At 35.7% G+C, this 22859-nt stretch overlaps 2 long non-coding RNA genes across 3 annotated transcripts; one reads left to right on the top strand and one right to left on the bottom strand.

Annotated features, from left to right (window-relative positions):
- Positions 1-446: 446 nt before the first annotated feature.
- Positions 447-3797, bottom strand: LOC136227544 (uncharacterized). 2 transcript variants are annotated; one of them, XR_010688122.1, is made up of 4 exons: positions 3447-3797; positions 3325-3376; positions 1702-3242; positions 447-712 (listed from the first exon to the last, which is right to left on the bottom strand). It is a non-coding gene; the product is annotated as an uncharacterized lncRNA (long non-coding RNA). The 2 variants fall into 2 exon arrangements; XR_010688120.1 differs by having other exon boundaries at positions 1702-3376.
- A 10073-nt stretch (positions 3798-13870) lies between these two features.
- LOC136229243 (uncharacterized) lies at positions 13871-14812 on the top strand. The gene is made up of 2 exons (XR_010689027.1): positions 13871-14016; positions 14406-14812. It is a non-coding gene; the product is annotated as an uncharacterized lncRNA (long non-coding RNA).
- Positions 14813-22859: the final 8047 nt, after the last annotated feature.

The raw sequence follows: 22859 nt of genomic DNA, 5'->3' as shown, positions 1-22859 counted from the left end.
GTTGGTAATTGTCATATTTTCGTTGGTAATCATCATTAGCGACGACATGCCAACGTAATATTTGTCGAAGCCATTTCGCCTGTTGGTAAAATATATACCAATGACAAAATCAGTGTTGTTTGTATTTGCAACGATAATGTCGTTTGTAAATTGTAGGTGATGACCTAATAGGATTATAAGTTCTCGTTAATCCCCTCTACTACTGTCGTTGTTAAGTTGTTGGTAAATGTTGCATCGTTGGTATGTCGTTGGCATTTCTCACACCAAATTTGGTATGGTATTGTTTGTATGTCGTTGGTAATATGTATCGTTGCTAAGTCGTTTGTAAGTTGTCGTTTGCATGTCGTTGCTGAATTAAGCATTAACAAACTAGTATATATATGAGAAATCAAAAAACTTTACATTCTATCATTTTCAATCAATTTTATAACAGATATATAATAAATAATATCACTGACAAAAAAAAAAGAACATATTAATCCCAATCAACAAAGCTTTTCCATATCACCGGAACAATGATACAAAAACAACAGGAAAGTGAGAAAGTTTCCAGATGTAAGTTCCTCAGAAAATAGACTACATGTGTTTTAGGAAGCACTTCATCCCCAAATGAGAAGGCAATTATCCCAAGAGCATAGAAGGCTTTAAATATTTTAAATGACGAACTTCCTTGCAAAGTGTAAACTGACTGAATTTTTGTGGAAGTTTGTACCTACAATTATGTGAAAGCCATATATGAGTTGTTGTCATTATAAACCAATGGATAGCAGGAATAAACAATAAAAAATTACTTCCAAGTGCCCAACTTTACCATTATATAATGTCACACCCAAAAAATAAATTAATATGTGACCTGTGAAAAGGAATTTGTCCATGCACATCAGATTATGGTATAGGAGGTCAAGTCATTGAGTTGGATAAAGAACCCGATCATGTAGACATAATCATGGAAGAAGTAAATTAATACATGAAAATCTTTGAATTGTTCATGACTATAGAAAATTTAGAATTCCAGTAAATACAAGTTATGCACTAAGCATGCTCAGAATTTAAGTAATTCAGATATAGTAAAGCAGATTAGGAATTTTGTTCATAGCAAAAAAAGAAGGCAATTGATCGAGAATCAAGTGGAAGTCATTTTTTGTCGAAGCCATTTCGCCTGTTGGTAAAATATATACATCTAATAGTATAAGATAAAGAGCTCACAACTATTGCTGCATTGATTTATCCACAAGTTCTCTAATGTCAAATACTGATTTGTTTAGGGTGGGTACATTCAAAGGTAAAACGGATAAAAGAGGCTTAACATTTGTTATTTTACAGAGCACCCACCTTGCAGAACAAAAAGAGTAATTCTATATCATTGCAGTTCCTAGATGTTGAAGTAGGTTTACCGAAAGCTAAAAGGGGATAAAAGGCCTAAACTAAACAATAACATGATTTTGAAGGAGAAACATAAAGTCAAAACCATTTTTTCCTTCTAGAGAAAGGGTTGGACAAGCTAACACACATAAACATCAAAAGTAAACGTTGTAACAAGTATCAGCCTGAAGTAAGCTAGCAAAAGGTCCGTGCAAATGTACAATAGCAAAAATTTGAAGGAGAAACACCAAGTCAAAATTAAGGCAAGCAAAATTATGGCAAGCATATGTTTGAAGGCATGGAGTAGAAGAAAAGAGAAAGGAAATTGATTTGGATTACCTTCAAGAAACAACCCTTCCTGTTTTCACCAATGTCAAAGTAGAAAATCTGTAAGGAAGATCATAAGAAATGAAATTAAGATTGGAATAGAGAAAAAAAGAAAAGGAAATCAAGAAGGGGAAGAAATGCCTTGGTGTCGAGCTGCAATTCCTTGCTAAAGAGGTCTTGATCATCAGAATTGACATAGTAATGTAATGTCTCAAATTAAATGCTCAAAGAACAGTGATTTCACAAGCTGGATTGAACCCAAGCTTAAGTTGACAAGTAAAATCCAACAGTGATCGCAATATCATTGTAGAGATGTCCTTGAGAGGTTTAAACGTTTTGAACCCAACAAAAAATTTAACTTAAAACTAAGCAATGCCAAAAACCATGACCTCTTGATTTAAGAGATTCCAATATTATATCATATCAATGAACTAGAAGTTAAAAAAATTAAGCTAATGTACAAGCATAGGCGGAGGCAAGGAAGCGCCCTTGAACGCCCCCGACCGTCGGGAGCCACAACAAAGACTGCTATTTTGGAGTCCAAAGTAAAATGACACCATTTTGGTTTGGAGTGGGCAAAAAAGATTTAAAACCCAGTGCATAAAGAAGTGGACATAAAATGAAAGACTCATCGATACATAGGATGCAACAGAGACTTTATTGGTATTGTAGAAAGCCAAGAAAATGCCAAGTGCATGTCCGAACAAGATATTAGCATTGTAATGTCTCAAATTCAATACTCTTTCATTCTATGACTACCAGATTTGTTGTGAAACCAAATCTAAGTTTGGATCACTAATATGGTAATTATTTGTGAGAAGACACAAGTTAAGATTTTATTCTCCATAGACAATAGCTATTTGATTAATGATTATTTTTATTTTTATTTTTTTGATAAATTTGATTACTGATTAATAATGCTAATGTATAACAACCAAATATAACATATATGTAAATCAGATCAATCCATCACTTTGTGATTAATTAACAAAGTAAATTTATACATTGAACATTGGAGATATGTGTTGGGAAGAATGGATGAGGGTTTTCTGCACATAACTTAATGGCAAGTGCCCTGTATATACAAGCACTACTCCAATGTATCGCATTCAATCAGAGAAAGTTCCCAAGTGATAAATGGATTTATGAGAGAGGTTTTATATCGGAAGTGGCAGATTCACGAATTTACATTTCGGGCGATTTTAGTTTGGTGGTCAGTGCCGGAGTTTGCTTTTATGGGTTCAGAGCAATTTTCTAAAGTCAGGGCAATATATTTTTGGAAAAATGTAAATTAGCTTAGAGGAGATAAGATTTCAATTTCCTCACATATATTAAAAAGAGACATAACAGCAAAACTATATTTTCGTCTGAAAAAATCACAAAATTTGCAATACCCTATTATATTGAACAATGAATGAAGCAAACACAATAACTCAACATCATAACCTATGGAAAGTTAAGAGAAGTGATTTACCTCATAAATAAAGTAACATTCATTTCAATTTTAGAGTTGTTCAGTGTAGCTTGCATCAACTCATGTAGAGACTAAGCACCTAAAGAGCACAAATTTACCCAAGGGACAAAGCAAAAGATCGATTACATAACAAGATGCAAATTAATAATTCAAATGATTACCGTATCCTTTTTCCCCATAAGATCTCAATTTGACCTTGACTGCCCATCCATCCTGTAAAGGGTCATCGAAGTTCAAATTATCATAAGAATCTCAATCTTCATAACCTGAAAACAATCTTTACCTGTATGTTTCTTTGACAAAATGGTGAAGCTGAAAAGGTAGAGTTTTAGACAAAGGGAAAAAATAGGATGTGGCAGAGACATTAAATAAGTTGAAGAGTAGAAAACAACAAATCAAAGAACACAAGATATGAACAACGAGCAAACGAAGGCGATTAATCTGTGCGGGCACAATATAATCAGCCGTAACAAATTCGACGATGGCTTCAGAAGAAAAAGGATCGAGCAAGAAGGACGAAGATCGGTTCGATTCTAGGTCACGAGGGCTACACCGAAACGTAAAGAGAGAGGGTGAGAGAGTGAAAATTAGGGGAAATAGTGGGAAAGATGGAAATTTTGGTGAAATAAGCGGGATTTTTTTTCGTGAAATTTAAACATAAAAGAGGCAAAATTTTGGTGAGTTAGCGTGTATATATACGTGTGTGTATATATACAGGATACAATGTAAAAATATCCCTAACGTTGAGAGTCGGATACAATTTTATCTTTAAAGTTGGAAAATTAGGTCGATTCCGCACATAATTATAAACACTTATATTTTGTTCTTCATTCTGCACCAGTTGCATGTCTGTTGGTTGTAAAAATATAGATTTGACGTTTTTGTGATTTAATAATAGAATTGGAAATTAATATTTTTTATCCAACTCGTACAAAAAGCAATATCATTTTTTAATTTTTATTTTTATATCTATTCACGTCTATTCATATATTTTTTTATCAGTTACTAATGCGTAATAAAATAATGCACATTTGCAGTGTATATGACAAGATTCATGGCTGAGAAAACAGTATGTTGAATTATTTCTCAATTTGATTCAACTCTATCAATTTTACGGGTAAATTTGTTCTTTGGTGCCAACGTTAGGGGTAAAATTGCACTATTTTAGACGTTAAGAGTAAAATTGTTATTGACTATCGACGCTAACAGTATTTTTGCACTTTCTCCATATATATTATTGATAAGTTGTTGGTATTTTTTTAATAAATAATTTGTAGTAAATAATTTTTATATACATTTTGTTTAGAGGTATGTATCTCCTTGGTATGTTGTCCTTAATTCCGACGACATAGAGATGACAAGTAAAGTCGTTACAATTACCAACGACATATATGTTGTTGGTAACTTCTGTCGTCGGTAAGTCATTTGCATTTTCTTGGTATTTTAGTTTATAATGTTAGTAGAATAATTTTGAAAGTAAGTCGTGGGTATATCATAGTTAATACATACGACATATGCATCGTCACTAAAATGTCGTCTGTAAACTGTTATTTTCTTGTAGTGAAATGAATCTGTCATTTCTTTCTCCCAAGAGGTGCCTCAGATTCCCACTCTTTGGCACCTTTATTCCTTATCATTGGGAACTGCTTTCGCAAGTCGGACCCGTTCATCCTGCACAACCAACTGAAAAATCTTATATAGCAAAAACAATGGATCATATGATAGAATATTAGTGCGAAGGGTTGCATAATAATCAGAATATAGACCCATAAGGAATTTATTAAGCATACCTTTCTCACGCCTCTTCTCATATATACTGCCCGACGAACACGATTCATAGCAAGAACAATGGATAATTGGTTCATGGTTATGTAATTCTTCTCACAAAGTAGAGAGTTTACCAAAATATTCAACCATGGGCATTGATTTGTTTTGTTCACATTTAGCGATTGAAGATTTTAATTGTTGAATTCCGGAGCTATTAACCAATGCATAACGTGATTTTAAAGTGTCCCATATCGTTTTGCATCTTTATATTTGGATAGGTAGAACTCTACCTCGAGATCAATGGTATTTATAATCTATATCAACATTGTATTAATGTGTTCCAATCTGATTGGGTACAAGGAGGGACTAGTTTGGTGATTGTACTGTTGGAGATAATTATTGTTAATTATCTCTTTAGCTATCATCAGATATTAACGGATAATTATTAGGCTTATTTAGAGTTATCTAATAACTAGTGTTTATGTTTATCTATATTACGTATTGGCAATCCTAGTTAAACTCTAACTCATGTAATCCACTATATATATATATATATATATATATATATATAAGGTTTTATGATCAACCCTGATTGAGGGAAATTCATTAAACACTAGCTTTGAACCCGCGCAATGCGCGAACTTATTTCAATATATTTTCATTTTAAATAAACTTTCTTTTTAAAAACTTTTATTTATTCATGTCTTTCATAATTTTAGTAAAAAAAAACAATTTAAAAACTATTAAAAAACATATAAAAAAAGCAAAAAAAAAATCAAGAGATAAGATACTAAAATAGACATGGTTTTTGGAGAAATATCAATTCAGGCTTCATGTACAAAATAACACCAATATAGGATTAACATCTAAAAAATGTATCAATTTAGGTATCGATAACTGATTGGACACGTGATTCCTATTACCCTGTTAAGTTCTGATTTATCCATCCACGTATAATTGACAGAACTTAACGATGTAATATCAATGACATGTCTCGTTCTATTATCGAGATCTAAACTGGTATTTTTTTAAACGTTAAGCCTATATTAGTGTTATTTTGCATATAGAGCATAACTTGATACTTTCCCAAAAGCCATAGACTCATTTTGATTCCAAAAATCAATAAAAATATAGTATCGATCCAAGGTCCAAATTCTTAGCAAAATAATATAATTTTCAAGAGGCTAAAAATATATTAAACTCAAAATATATTTTCATCTAAAATATCATGACAATACTTTTACAACCATATTATATGCAATTGTTTACACTCTTGTGATCTGAGCCAAAGAACGTCCATTTATTCACATTAATTTTTATGACAGAATCTTAATTTAGAGACATATTCTTCTAATAGAAACAAAAAATAAAAATTGGAATGAATTTTTTTTTGATGAAAATGTTTGTATATTCATTACATGAAAAAAGTTCAACTACAGTCAGAAAATCATATGGAATAAAACCTTACAAAAAAAATTGGAATGAATTAAAAAAGTAAGAAACACTGTGTAAATATTTTCAAAAAAAAAAAAATTCAAATTTTGAAAAAAGCAATAAAAAAAACGTAACAAAAACTACTTTTTTTTCTATTAGAGATTTGTAATCTTAAATTTGAACAACTATTTTCATGATTAGATCTCCAAAAATTTAATATTGAATTTTATCCAATCTAATTCTCATTTGAATTTTTTTAAATTTAAAATATATTCATCCTCTCTTATTATTAAGATCACTACTACATTTTCGGATATGGTTTATAATTGATTAAATCCAATTTCTAATCTATGTTATTTAAAATTTTAAAAGAGAAATCTAATTTGTATTCCAATTCTTATCTAACATATTTAAATCATAATGATAATTTGTAGTTCAATTTTTAATAGATAAACTCTGAATTCAATCTTCAATTTAGGATTCTGATTTATTTTTTCTAATTTAAAATGAAACTCAAATTTTCATTTATCTATCCTGATAACAAATTGATTTGCAAATGGTCATTCTACCATTTAGGAATTTGATTATTTAGTTTTAAATTAATATCATACTCAATATTTTTAGTCTTTTTATAAATAATAAAAAAACTGATTTAATTTTAAATATATAACTTAGAGCCAATTCTTTCATTTAGGAATCTAAAATCTAAAATCGATAACCATCCATTTATATTACATTTCTTTTTTTAAAGCATTCATAATTACATTTTAGATATAAAAAAAGCAATACATTTACAAAATTATCACAATTATGCATGAAATAATATAAACAGTAATAATTTACATGTAACTATTATGCATTTATGTAACTATTATGCATTTTACTAATCAGCCTGCAAATCTAACATGAAAACACTTCTTCTTCTTGAAAATATTGTTTGATACCCTAGTCCAAAACCATAATTTTGATAAGTGATAACAAACCAGAGATAGTTGTGGCGGATTAAATCGAGCAAAACAATTCTCCAAAAGGAATGATAGCTAGGAAGTGAGAAGGAAAGAAACGTATCAAAGAGATTACCATTAATGAATAGTCATTCAGAATGCCATTCTTTCTGGAATTGTAAAGTTTCAAAAAAAAAATCACAGTAAAGCCCCTTTATATTGGATTTTAATTTGTTGCCTATATGGATTTACCCTGAGTTGGATTTAAGCACCTCAACTTAATAAACAAATACAATTTAGAATAGTTATTCTTTAATGGATTTTAGAAGAATGTAATTAAGAGAGATTGCTCTTGTCTATAATTGACAATTACTGCATCTTTAGATGTATTAACCATGCAGTTGATACTTGAGTTGTTACATGTAAACCATTTGAGAAGCATGAACTTATATGATGAACTTTATTTTCAAGTACATGTTTTATGCCAATATTATTGCGTTTTAAGTTTTAGCCAAAAGAAGCATGGATGATGATGAAGAATCAAAGAGAGAGAGTAGACAGAATATAGTTTGAGAATTTAAGAATCATACCACATAACTAATAGTACTTCTTGATCTTCCCTCTTCCTCTTATAGTAGTGTGGCTCTCTCTTTATTTAGCAGTAGTTAAAAGGAAGAAATACGTACAAAAACAAACAGCAGAGGACAGGAAGAGGTGGTTTTAGATTTTAGATGCTTTGAATTTTGAATTTGTTTGTACTCGAGATAGAGTTTTTTGTTCAAAGAGATTTTTGGGAGCAGGTTTCTTTTTTAGTTTAATTAGCAGATAGAGTTGGTTGTTCAACAGATTATTAGTATCACGCTTCCACGAATAAAAATCACATTTTAACAGGTTAATAATCTCTAATAATTACACATCAACTTAAAAAATTCTGAAAATTACACATCATCAGAAACTCTATAATATGGACAAGTGTACCTTTAGTTTCCAGCTTTTATATATATAATAGATATAATAGATTATATCGTTTCTATCTATTTCTATTGTATATTCAACACGGTATCAGAACTACCGCTTCTGTTTCCGCTTCGCATTCTCTTTCTAAAATCCAGCTTCCAATGTGTCAGATCTATCATCCCTCCTCCGGTCATTGACTCTGCTGTTTTTCTTCCTCCCTCCTTCACATACAATTATCTCCCTCCTTCACGTAGAATTAGGATAACCTGACATATATTACTTAGAGCTAAACACTTAAACCCTAGCCTACCTCTCTCAAATTTTGCCGACTACTCTTTCTATGTTTCATCTTTCCACTGTCTTCCTCAGTTTTTCTGCAATTCTCTTCAATTCTCGTATGTGTTTGATATCTTCAATTCCCATATGTGTTTTATATCTTCAATTCTCTCTTCTCCTTTATTTGCTTCTTTTGGAGAAGCTTTCCCCTAGTCTTCTTCACCATCTTCTTTTTCTTATTCTACTCGAGTTTCAAGCTTTCCCCTAAATATAGGATTTTTCTTTTTCTTAATTCTTTAATCCATAGACCTCTAGGAAATTCTAGATCTCCAATTCCTTCTTCAATTCGGCCGACCTATCCTAGCCTGCCATCTTCTTCTTGCTCGTCTCCACTTCAATCTCTTTCTCATCCTACTGTAATTATTTTCCTCACATAGCTCTTCTTGTCTTCTACCTTGCTGCATATTTTCTATCATCATATTGTTCTACCTTCCTACCTCTGTCTATCTTTGATTCGTTACCTTTGTTATTCAGTTTTCTGTTCGGTTTTGTGTCAGTTGCCTTCGTTCTGGTATTTTCTGTTCGCTTTGTTCTTCTGTTAGCGTGTCATCGCTCCTGTTTCGAATTTTCTGTTCAATATCCTTCCCGTCTTTCTCCTCGGTTTATCTTCTCCATTTTTCAAAATACTTGTTTATCTACCTGCGTTTCAACGACTCTGTGCTGATATTTCTTTCTGATTTATATTTCCAGTTTCCAGTTTTATTGCTTCTGTTCCGATTCTCCTTTCTGTTTTGCGTCGTTACATCGTTGCAATTTTGAGCAGTAGTTTCTATGTAATGAGGATGAACTTCATCACCGTTTTTTAGTCTTCGAAATCAAATTTCTTAAATGACAGTTGATTTGAATCCTCTGTTGAAGAAGTTTGGCTTCGTGTTCTTATTCTTTTCCAGCAATCAGTTTTCAGGGTTCTGATCCATGAATCGATTTTCTGGCTATCAGAACGAAGATCGATTGATTCGATTCAATTGGGCAGTTGATGTTTGACATAGTAAACAGGACCAGAAAAATGTCTTTTGTTCCTTTATCTCATTTTCTCTATCCTCCAAGTTTGGATCAATTCACTTGAAGATATATCTTACAAGTACATCATCAATCATCGGCAACATTGGAGTTGGAAAATCATGTTCTTCTTCTTCAATTAACTGATATGAGGTTTTAGCCCGTCAATGACTTCACCACGGCATCCACTTCATTCTGACTAATCAAGTTGTAGATATTTTAATCAAGCCGTTTGTAAGAGTTCAGTTCGTTATGCTTTGATCTTGCCGTTTGCAAGAGTTCAGTTCGTTATGCTTTGATCTCGCCTTTTGGTTCACTCTCGCTATCGGTTTGAGAGAAGAGTGTTGGAGATAGTTATTGTTAATTATCTCTTTAGTTATCATTAGATACTAACGTATAACTATTAAGCTTGTTTAGTATTATCTAATAACTAGTGTTATGTTTACGTATTGACAATCTTAGTTAAACTCTAACTCATGTAATCTACTATATATATATAAGACTCTATGATCAATCCTGATTAAGGGAAATTCATTATACATTATATCGTTTCTATATATCTCTATTGTATATTCAACATGTACCATCCAAGAACTCGAATTTACGATCTGGTTCCAATGCCGTCTGAATATCTCAAGCCCAATCATCACAGTTATTGCCGCGAAGACGAGTTGGGTAATGAAATCCATTGGTCGATCTTGTGAACTAAGGAAAAAAAAGTGAATTTGGCTCAATATTAGGTGACGGGACAGCGATGTCTCTTTATCGCTCACCATGGTTTGATTTCATCGTCTTTAAATATTTTTATATAATTTAAAGAAAATAATAATTTGAGCAAGGACAATTGACCCTATTGTATGTCTCTGCATTAGTATAATTAAAGATGTATATTTTAGGTTAAAAGACATTTTGAAATTCAGAATTTTTACATATATAAATATTTTTAATCAATTATTTTATCATACTTAAGTCTATGATCATTATTTTTAATCAATTATATAATTAAAGACATACTATTTGAGGTGTTCGCTATAATTACTTGGTGTGGTTTTCACCATTGGATGATAGAGCATAAAATTAATCCAATGGTGAAAACCACCAAGTAACGGTACTTTCTAAAAAACAAAGTAACCATAGCGAACACCACTATTTGATACTTGCCCCGATCTATCAAAGTTAATAAAAAAAAAAAAGTTAGTTAGATAGATTAGAAAACAAATGTTGAAAGTAAATAGTAAAAATTAATATTTTAAATAAATCAATGACCAAATGTATGTAAAATGATTGTTTAATCATATTGAAAAAAATATTATGTGGGCATGGTCCACCTAATTAATTATTTCGGTGGATCTAAGCAAAATGCACATAAGTTTTATATAAAGAAAAACAAAAATGTGGTTGGGGGAATATCATTCATTTATTTATGCATTATGGCTTGCTTTTCCCTATCAATATCAAGATGTATGCAATGCAAGACCAACCTACCCCACTATTATTTCTAAAAATGGCAACAATAAAAAGTTTTTTTTTTTTTTTTTTTTTGTGATAGTAAAGCTAATATTTCATTAAGAAGTAAAATTGCAAGTACAACACGAGATTAGTAAGGAATAAAACCTCACATACATATAGGCAAAGTCTAATAAATAGTCCACTAGGGCAAGAAAATGACTACTAAAAGCAGAAAATACCATTAAAGGTACAACAAACATAAACAACAGTTGAAATATATATTGATCGTAACTCCAAATTTGCCGCAAAGCAACTGTAGACCAATCTTCAATATTTGAACCATTCTGAACCTTCGGATCTAAGTCCTTTCTTTTGCAACCTCGTAGATCCAGTGATCTACGGATAAGATCTACCGTTTCCGTCCTTGCTGCAACAGAAAAGGTTACAAAAACAAAGATTGTAGCCAACAGACACAGTTCGAACAGATCTGGAGATCCGATAAAATATATAAGATCCAACTGAAACCCGAAGCGAATAAAACCAACTACACAAAAGAAAACCAGAAAAACAAGAAAGGTGAGAGGAGGAAGAAGGAAGACAAACTTCCTTCTTCCTCCTCAACTAGACAGCAGGAAGGAGTAAACGAGGAGGTTCGGCTTGGCAGCTTGGGTTAGGGAAGAAGAAGAAAAAGAAAAAAAGTGAGGGGGAGGCGGCGGTGAAGACCAGTAGAAGAGGAGGTCTGGTATTTTAGAGAGAAGGGGGACCTTCTCTCTCTACCCAATTTTCAAACACGACACTATCAATATCAACTCTCAACTGCAACAACAAAAAGTATCATTTCTTATAATATACCAATAAATTATAAAATAATTATGAATATTTAATTTAATTTATTATAATAAAAAATTACATGAAAATAAATTACAAATATCTTAAAATTAATGTATTTATAATTGAGAAACATAAATCTATTACTATTAATTGTTACATTTATTTTTAAATTATATATGGGTAGTTGATATCATTAATACATACATTTAAAAAGAATCATTAATATATATATATATATATATATATATATATATTTGTTAACCAACATTCATTAAATATATATTTAATAGTATTTCCTCTTTATTATCCAAAAAAAAATCCTCTTGATTATTTCTCCTTATATATAAACATGACAATACATCATCAAAAACCCTTTTTAGTGGAGCAAAATCTTTATTTAAGAGAAAAAAGAGTTCAATATCTTCTTTTGGACGCATTAACTACCTAATGATTTTTTTTATTGCATTAAGCCCTTATTTATGAAATTAGTTAGTTATAAACATTTAATTCAGTTAAAAAAGAGTTATTTATTTCATCTGTGTTTAAAATTATATTTTTCACAATTTAAAATATGGTTTTATAGTTTTCTATAGTAGCATAACATATATATTAGAAACTGTTTTCAACTACTTTCAAACTGTGAAAAATACAAATTTTAAAGGCATGTGAAACGAAAATAGTCTCTTAACTGAGTTTTATGTTCAAAACTCTTTTTTTTTGTCAACAACGGCTTAATGTGACAAAAAATAAAATATCAATAACTTAATATATCTAAATAAAAGATCAAGGGCTTAATGAACAAAAATGAAAGATCGCGGCCTAATAATGTTTTTTGCCAATACTAAATAACAAATAACCTGCAATATGACACAAAAAATAACATGAAGTGTGTTCCTGCATTATAAAACTTAAACCATTTATTTGTATTTAGTGTGTTCTGCATTATAAAACTTAAACCATTTGTATTTAGGAGTGGTTGAGTAAAAGGTCGACGAGTTTCTACCAGAGATATTAGGGGTGCTTGTTTTCTCTTTCCGAGGAGTCATTGACTTTCACCATATGTATCCAAATTCTCGGAACCGTTGTGCTTCCCTTAAGAAATCTTTGGTAAGTTTCTTTACTTTATCCAAAATCAAGTGTGGCGACTCTAATTCTCCGACAATTCCTATCACATGGAGCAAAATATTGTGATCCTATTTTTCAACCACTAGTTCAACCGGTACCGTGATGTCAATCGTGTCATCTTGTGTCATTGAACGTTTGTTTAATGAAGTGATGTATACCCAACAACCGCCTTAAAGCAATATTAGTGGTTGTAACACCTTTAAGTTACAAAGAGGTGTCACCTAAACATAAAAAACATCCATAAAAAATATTCAACTATACTTGTTACTTCAATATTTGATAGGACACACTTATCATATAATTTTGTTCAGACACTTTATTAATATACAAACAATAATATTTTATCCAATAAAATAGTTATACTTAATATTTATTAATAATTCTATAAATTTATATATCAACAAATATGTTTAAGAAAAAAATATATTCAATAAAAACAGATTTAAAAAATTAATAAAAATTATTTAAGTATCCGAAAATGTAAATAAATTAAATTAAAAGCAAACAAATAAACTGGCCAATTCTAACATTTTGATGAAGTAAATTAAAAACAAACAAATAAAGTTAAATTACTATCAAATATCAGAATGAAAAACAAATACTAAAATTAAAGAATAAAAAAAATATTAAAAAGCTCATAATGGCAAACAAAGTCACAAAATTCAAAATTTGCAAAGTTACTACTGTACGTAACTTTAGGGAACAATAAATTAGGAACAATAATAATATTTACATGGTCTGGCCCATCAATGAGGAGGGAGAAATGGGCTTGCAAACTTTGGATTTTTCAGGGTTGAGACTCACTTTACAGCCTCCATCCCTCTTCTTCCTCTTCTCAAAAGAGCTCCTCTTCCATGGCAGCAGCCTCGTTCCACCGGATAGCCCCTCCGATCGGCCGCAATCCCCCTCGTCACAGTGGCGACGCCGGTTACGCGATGGCTCCTCTCCGCTCCGACCACCTCTCTCCTTCTCGCTTTCTTTTCTTCCTCTCTCCTTAAAGGAAGACGTCAGGTTCGAATATAACGATTCTGTATATCAGTCTATCTGTTAGCTAGTTTACTGTTAGGACCTGTATTTTGTCATTTTGGTTGATCAAGAACTCGAAAATGTTTATTGAGAATTGTTAGAGAATAGGAATAGGAATTGCAATAGGAATTGGAATTGGAATTGCAATAGGAATAGGAATCAGAAATATTATAAATATAGAGAGTTTTGAAGGTCTCATCTTAAGCAGCAAATAGATAATCAATGGCATATGTAGCAGAAGAAATAGTGAGGGAAGTTCTGGTACGGTTGCCGGCCAAATCTCTTATTCGTTTTAAATGCGTCTCAAAATCATTGTGCGAGATTATTAACAGCAAAGATTTTATCAATGATCATCTCCGTACATCTTCTCGCAGGAAGTTGGTAACTCTACAAGTACAATTTCACCCAACTCCTAATCGGGATGGAACGAGAAGAAGAATTCAAAGACTTGATGTTTTGGATTTCGAGAATATTAATGAGTTGCAAGAAGAAATAGAACAAGAGTACTCTTGTGATTTTGCGCTAGATAAACCGTGTTTATCAGTGAAAGATCCCTTGTATTCTCACTGCAACGGCTTGGTTCTCTTTTATCTAGCCTCTCACCAACTCTGTTTATGGAATCCATCCACCAGAAAGAAATGGATACTTGATGCTGCCCCTTTTTGTCTCACTACTGATTATGACACAATCTTGACGTTGGGTTTAGGTTACTGTTAGCCATATTTGTAATTATAGTAATTGTGTTAGCCATATTTGTAATTATAGTAGTTGCATTCTCGTATGACTCTACATACCATAAGTGTAGGGTTCACAGTTGTATTACACTGGTATATATACCTCACTAATAAATCAAACCTAATCAAGGATTCCACACTTTCATGGTATCAGAGACACTTTTTCTCCTAACCCTACTCTCTAATTTCCGATCCTCTCTTTCTACCGTTTTCTTTTCTTCAAACCCTAATCACCGTCATGCCGCCGACTAATACACAACCCACCGGAACGGCAATCTCCTCTCACCCCGCCCTCACTGTAACCAATATCACTTCCTTTATTCGCGACCCTCTGGAATCCGGCAAGGGTCTATACACCACATGGGCTGAATTGTTCAAAAATCATGCTCGTGCGTTTCTCGTCCTCGATCATATTCTCCCATCTACGGATGATAAATCTGAAACCTCATCTTCTGTCATGAAAACAAAGAATCTCAGTCTGTGGAAGCGTATTGACGCAATTGTCTTGCAATGGATCTATGGAACAATTTCAAGTGACCTTCTCAACACCATTATCATACCGGACCTCACGGCGGAAAAGGCTTGGACTCGCTTGGAGGAAATTTTCTCCGATAACAAATCATCTCGTGCTATTTATCTTAAACAGGAACTGTCCAATGCTAAATTGGAGACTTTTACGGACGTCTCATCGTATTGTCAGCACTTAAAATCATTGTCCGATCAATTAAGCAACGTGGGGGCTCCGGTCACGAATGATGATTTGGTTCTACAATTAATATCCGGCCTTAGCAATGCATATGAAATTATTGGGTCTCAAATCCGACATCTGGACAAATTACCAACGTTCACTAAGGCTCGTTCAATGCTCATTCTTGAAGAGTCTGCTCGTGCTCAGAAACCGGCACCGGTAACGGAAACAGCCGCGCTAACAGTTGCTAGTTCTCAAACGCCGGCTGCCTCCTTTTCTTCCAATCGGAATTTCCATTCCAACCGGGGACGTCATGGTGGACGTCGGGGACGGAACGGAAGAGGCGGCGGCGGTCGCTGGTCGGATAATGGTGGCAATCGGTGGTCTGATGGTGGAGGTAGATGGCAGCAAGGACGGAACAGCGAGGGCCAGTTTTGGAGGAATAGTTGGCCAAATGGATATATGGGCTGGAATATGATGAATTGGGGCGGGCCTCAGCAATGGAGTTACCCACCGTGTCCTTTTCCTACTGGGCTAGGAAACAATTACAGCCCATCAAGCTCTAATAGAAACTTGGGCCAGTATGTTAGCAACGGCTCAGCTGCCTCTCCCATGCCAGGTTTGCTAGGAGCTCGACCGCAGGCCCATTTGGCTCAGACCCAAGATTGCGTTCCAACCAATATTGATACTGCAATGCACACACTGACGATCTCACCACCTGCAGGACCTTACTTTATGGATACTGGAGCGACTTCACATATGACTGGAGATGGAGGTACACTCACATCTTATTTTAATAAGGGTCTAAATCATAGTATTATAGTCGGAAATGGCAATATTATTCCTGTTATTGGTCTTGGAAATGCATCTTTACCTACTAAATCTAAACCCCTGAACCTAAACAATGTCTTGCATGCTCCCAAATTGATCAAAAACCTTATATCTGTGCGTAAATTTGCTACTGATAATAATGTGTCTGTGGAATTTGATCCGTTTGGTTTCTCTGTGAAGGACTTGCGCACGGCGATGCCTATTATGAGATGTAATAGCACCGGTGATCTATATCCCGTGACTCCCTCTTCTGCGTCTTCTGTTTCATATGTTTTTCCTGCTTTGTCGTCTTCCATTTGGCATAATAGATTAGGACATCCAGGCTCTAATGTTTTGAGCAATCTTCGAACAAATAATTTAATAAATTGTCCAAAACATGTGGAAACTTCTATTTGTTCTTCTTGTGTTATTGGTAAACAGGTTAAATTGCCCTTTTATAAGTCTAATAATTCCTCTTGCATGCCCTTTGACATTATTCATAGTGATATATGGACATCCCCAGTTTTAAGCTCTAGTGGTTGTCGTTATTATGTGCTTTTTCTGGATGATTACGCCAATTTTCTGTGGACGTTTACTCTTGCTCAAAAATCATAAGTTTATTCTGTTTTTCTTTCTTTTCGTAATTTTATTCGAAATCAATTCGAACGAGATATCAAAACCTTTCAATGTGATAATGGGGGCGAATACAATAATGCGCAATTTCATAATTTCTGCAAGTCAAATGGTTTGCAATTTCGGTTTTCGTGTCCACATACCTCACCTCAAAATGGAAAATCCGAACGCACCATTAGAACAATTAATGACATTATCCGAACACTTCTCAATCATGCGTCTATTCCTTTCTCTCTCTGGCCTCACGCTCTTGCACATGCTACATACCTTCTTAATATTCGTCCGCATAGAGTTTTAGGTTATCTTTCCCCGACTCAAATTCTCTACAATCGTCAACCAAGTTACGAGCATCTTCGTGTATTTGGGTGTCTTTGTTATCCGTTAATTCCCTCCACATCGCGTCACAAACTTCAACCCAGGTCGTCCCCATGTGTCTTTTTAGGATATCCTTCAAATCACCGTGGCTATAAATGTTATGAAATTTCAACACGGAAAATAATTATTTCCCGACATGTTTTATTTGATGAGTGCAAATTTCCACTTGCCCCACCTCCTGGCCCACCATCTCAACCCTCGGCCCAAATCACATCTCCCTCAGCCCAAACAGCTTCATCAACAGTCCCACCTATCTCTCTTTTCCCTTCTACGTGTGGCCCACCAACCAGCCCACCTATTTCCTCCTCTCACGGCCCACCAACCAGCCCACCTATTTCCCCCTCTCAGGGCCCACCTTCTCCACCGCGCCCACCTCACGCTACACACCTAAACCACTCTCCTAGCCCATCTCTTTCTCCCGCCCTCACTTCTCCAGCTAATGCTACTGTACGAAATAATTCCACAAATTCCAGCCCCTCCCATCCTATCCCTTCACCTACCATACCTCCTCCACCACCACTGCCTACTCATCATATGACCACTAGATCTCAATTAGGCGTTTTTAAACCTCAACGCCGTCTTAACCTCCACACCGCAACTATCTCCCCTATACCTCCTAATCCATCTCTTGCATTAAAAGACCCTAATTGGAAAAATGCCATGGCCGATGAATACAAGGCCCTTATTGATAATAAGACGTGGGTCCTTGTACCCCGTCCCTCTCATGCTAACATTCTTCGTAGTTGGTGGATTCTCAGGCACAAATTCAAGGCAGATGGATCCTTTGAGCGGTATAAAGCTCGGTTGGTTGGTAATGGAGCAAATCAACTTGTTGGCATTGATTGTGGAGAAACTTTCAGTCCAGTGGTCAAACCAGCTACTATCTGTGACGTATTGAGTATTGCTCTTTCCAAGGATTGGGGACTACATCAACTGGATGTGAAAAATGCTTTTCTCCATGGTGACTTGACTGAGACTGTTTACATGCATCAGCCACTCGGTTTTCGGGATCCGGCTCATCCTGATCATGTTTGCCTGCTTAAGAAGTCACTCTATGGACTTAAGCAAGCCCCTAGGGCGTGGTACCAACGGTTTGCAACTTTTCTCTTTACTTTGGGTTTCACTCATAGTAAATCTGATCATTCTCTTTTTGTGCTTAATCAAGGATCTGCGACAGCTTACCTGCTTTTATATGTGGATGACATCATCCTCACGGCTTCCTCATCAGCTTTGAGACAGTCCATTATCGGCCGCTTAAGTAGTGAGTTTGCCATGAAGGATTTGGGTCCCTTGAGTTACTTTTTGGGCATATCCGTCACTCGCAGTCCTAGCACTCTTTTTCTATCTCAGAAGACATATGCATCGGAAATAATTCACAAAGCAGGTCTCACGTCTGCAAATTCTTGTACCACTCCCGTTGACACAAAGCAGAAGCTCAGTCTGACTTCTGGCTCACCCTATCACGATCACTCTGAGTACCGCAGTTTGGCAGGTGCCTTACAGTATCTGACGCTGACTCGTCCCGATATCAGCTATGCAGTACAGCAGGTGTGTTTATTTATGCATGCTCCTACCACTCAGCATATGGCTGCCATTAAACGGATTCTTCGGTATGTCAAAGGCACCCTAGGCTATGGTCTCACTATTGGGTCGTCATCGCTTGATTCTCTGGTCTCCTACACTGATGCTGATTGGGGTGGATGTCCTGACACACGTCGCTCTACCTCCGGCTATTGTGTTTTTCTCGGGGATAATCTGCTTTCCTGGTCTGCTAAACGCCAACCTACTCTTTCCCGCTCTAGTGCTGAAGCAGAATATCGAGGAGTAGCTAACGTCGTGTCTGAAACATGTTGGCTTTGCAACTTGTTACTTGAGCTTCTATGTCCAATTCGCAAATCCACTCTAGTGTATTGTGACAACATCAGTGCAATCTATCTATCTGGAAATCCTGTTCAGCATCAGCGCACAAAGCACATAGAGATGGATATACATTTTGTTCGAGAAAAGGTTGCCAAAGGAGAAGTGCGAGTTCTTCATGTTCCTTCTCGTCACCAGATTGCCGATATTTTTACAAAAGGTCTACCACAAGTTCTTTTTGATGACTTCCGCTCTAGTCTCAACGTTCGTCCACCTCCCGTTTCGACTAAGGGGGTGTGTTAGCCATATTTGTAATTATAGTAATTGTGTTAGCCATATTTGTAATTATAGTAGTTGCATTCTCGTATGACTCTACATACCATAAGTGTAGGGTTCACAGTTGTATTACACTGGTATATATACCTCACTAATAAATCAAACCTAATCAAGGATTCCACACTTTCAGTTACGACTCCATTGCAGATGATTACAAGGCTCTGCTAATTTTAGCATCCATGTCATCAGATATCTTTCAGGTTTGGATTCTTAGATTCAAGTCATCAACAGGTCGTGTTACTAATTGGACAAGGATGAAGGATGATTTTCCTTATACACAGAATGATGATATTTTATTTTTTACATATAATAGAGATGGCTTCGCGGATGGTGCTATCCATTTCTTTTGCTATGATGATGAACAAGATTTTTCTACAATTGTAGCATTTGATGTTGCCAAAGAGACCTTCTCCATACTACGCCAAACTCCTCCAGGAAATCAAATCATCGGTTGCGATGTTTTTGGAGATTGTCTATCAATCAGGAACACCAAACGAAATCCATGGATTCATCCTGGGGATCAAGATGAGGTTGATTTATATATTAGGACCACTAATAGTAATATTTGGACTCATTTATATTCTGTTGCAGGACCTGATGAATTTACTTGCTCATGTTTAATTTATGGTAGATTTTTGGGTTTTTCTGATCATGATCCAGATATCATTCTTCTTTTTTTCGATGAAAAGATTTATTCCTATCATCTTAAGAAGAAATATCTCCATGAGGTTGCTAGATTTATTCACAAGACCTTAGATTCCTTTTTGTGTGTCGAAAGTCTTGTATCTCTAGATTAATTGAATTTTTTTTTTTTTGGGAAGATCTAGATTAATTGATTGACACTATATATTCTATTCAATTCAATATTAATCCATTATATAGTATTTTGGAAATATATAGTATTTTTTCCAAACGATTTTTTATCTCTTTTTTTTTAAATTTTTTAAGCACTATAATTTGGAGAAAAAAATACACGTATTTTGCCAATTAAGAATATGCAGATTGTAGAGGCTTTTTTGACAACTATTTTAGCACTTCAAATTAATATATTATCTGTTGATTGGTTTTTTTAGCTTATTTAGTACTACCACTTAAAAAAAAAATTAGTTAAGTCAAAATTAAGTAGATTAAAATTCGCGATGACCGAACCCGCGTCTGCCCTAGGGCCTTCCTCGCCGGACTCCTTCCGCCACACCGTGTTCGTCCCTCCGGACGGCCACTCTCCCCCGTTTGTGACCGACCCGCCGCCACCAAAGCTGTCCTGGAAGGACATCGCCGCTGCTAGCTCTGATTCCATCCCCCCTCGGCCCCGAAAGGATCTCTACGCTGAAGGTCTAATCCGAATTAGTCCCAATTCTGCTGACCCCCTGATCCCGATTGTCACAATTGATCCCGAGCTGAAAAAGAGGTTAGCGGTGCCCTGGGCTAATGCACTAATCATCAAAATTCTGGGACGGAGCCTGGGCTATGTAGCTCTACAACGCAGAACCATGGAGATTTGGAAACCAATAGCAGGAGTAAGCATGATGGATTTGGGAGAGGGCTTCCACTTGGTTCAATTTGATAACGAGCTGGATAGAAGCCACGTGATTAATGATGGCCCTTGGATGATACAGGGGCACTATTTGATTGTCCGAACCTGGTCTGCAACGTTCAGCCCAACTGAAGCAAGCGTGGAGAAATCTATGGTCTGGGTACGCTTTCCTCAACTTCCTCTTTTATTTTATGATGTGGATGTGTTATTGGGAATTGCTGCCACCATTGGAAAACCAATGCGTGTGGATGAGAATACAGCCAAGAAAACTAGAGGGCGGTTTGCTAGAGTATGTGTGGAAATAGATCTCTTGAAGCCTTTGATTGCTCAGTTTGAGTTAGATGGGGAAATTCAGAGGGTGGAATACGAAGGCCTCCATACGGCTTGTACCTTCTGTGGTAGATACGGCCATCTTAGAACAGAATGTTGCTGGCAAAGTGCAGTTCCCTATAAAGAATCCCGTCGAGGCTTGCGATATGGTTGTGGGAGAGACGGAGCAGAGAACTGATGGTGAACCTCGTGCCACGGAGTTCCCAGCGATGCCTGATTCCGAAATTGATAACCAGGATGCAGGTTCGGAGGTATATGGCCCCTGGATGCTTGTGCCTAGACGGAAGTATCCTGCCAGAAACTCGATGCAGGGATATGCTAATAAAGGGAAACCTGATAGTGGGAATGAAGCAAATCCAAATCCATCCGCAGGGAAGCAGGGTCTAGAATAGGGAAGCACAAGCAAAGAAAAATTCACTGGATTCAGTGCTTTGGTGACAGATAGAAGTGAGAAGGAGATTACAGGAGGCAAGATCACCCAAAAGCAGAAACACAAGGGGACGGGTAAGCTTGCTAGTAAACAGAAGGAAAATAAGGGACAAGGGTTGGATATTCACCCAAACAAGTTTGCAACCCTGGGCAATGTCTCGATGGACATCGAAAAAGAAGGTAGTGTGTTTATTGACGGATTTCGGGAGAATGAATCATCGGATGCTATGGTTGGGAGAGGGAAGAGATCCAGGTTTTCTTTGGACCACAGAGAACCACTCAGTTCTCTCAACGCTAATGTGCAACAAGAAGAGCTTGTTTTCAAAGGGAATGATAGGTTGATTCAGAAGCTAAGAGAGAGATCTGTAGTGCAAAGTTTGGGTAAATCGGTAAGATTGGAGGATCAGCCTCCAGGCCGGAATCTGAATTGATCTGCCTTGGGCACCCCGTTCCTGTTATCTCATTGATTATGAAGATTATCATCTGGAACTGCTTTGGTGCCGGTGGCACTAATTTTCAGAGATCTTTAAGACACACGGTAAAGGTTCATAAGCCCGATATTGTTGGCCTCCTTGAAACTCGGATCCCGGGTTCTCGGGCGCTGGTTATGGGTAGGAAGATGGGGTTCAATAGATGCGAAATAGTGGAAGCGCAGGGTTTTAGTGGAGGAGTTTGGCTGTTCTGGGATGAAGCCCAGGTTCAAGTTAATGTGAAGGAGAAGAACTATCAGTTTATTCACTGTACTGTTGCGTTAAAAGAAGGGGAATGGAAGGACCAGTTTTTTGACTTGACGGCGGTTTACGTTAGACCTCAGCTGGTGCATAAAAGAAAATTCTTTGAGGATACTTGTCAGCTCAGCAGACACACTACGGGTCCCTGGCTTCTTTGCGGGGATTTCAATTGTATTAAGGATGGAAGTGAGAAGCAGGGAGGGTCGATCAGAACGCTGAACAGGTGTAATCCCTTCATCTCTTGGATTAATGACCTTGAGCTTGTGGATTTGGGGTACGAGGGGCCAAAATTTACTTGGTACAGGGGCTCAACCCCAAGAACCCGTGTAGCCTGCAGACTTGATAGGGGTTTGTGTAACTCTGAATGGCGG

The sequence above is a fragment of the Euphorbia lathyris genome, chromosome 1 (genome assembly GCF_963576675.1).
Source record: "Euphorbia lathyris chromosome 1, ddEupLath1.1, whole genome shotgun sequence".
Lineage (NCBI taxonomy): Eukaryota > Viridiplantae > Streptophyta > Magnoliopsida > Malpighiales > Euphorbiaceae > Euphorbia > Euphorbia lathyris.
Note: the sequence above shows the minus strand (reverse complement) of the source record. Positions and strands in the feature narration are given on the sequence as shown.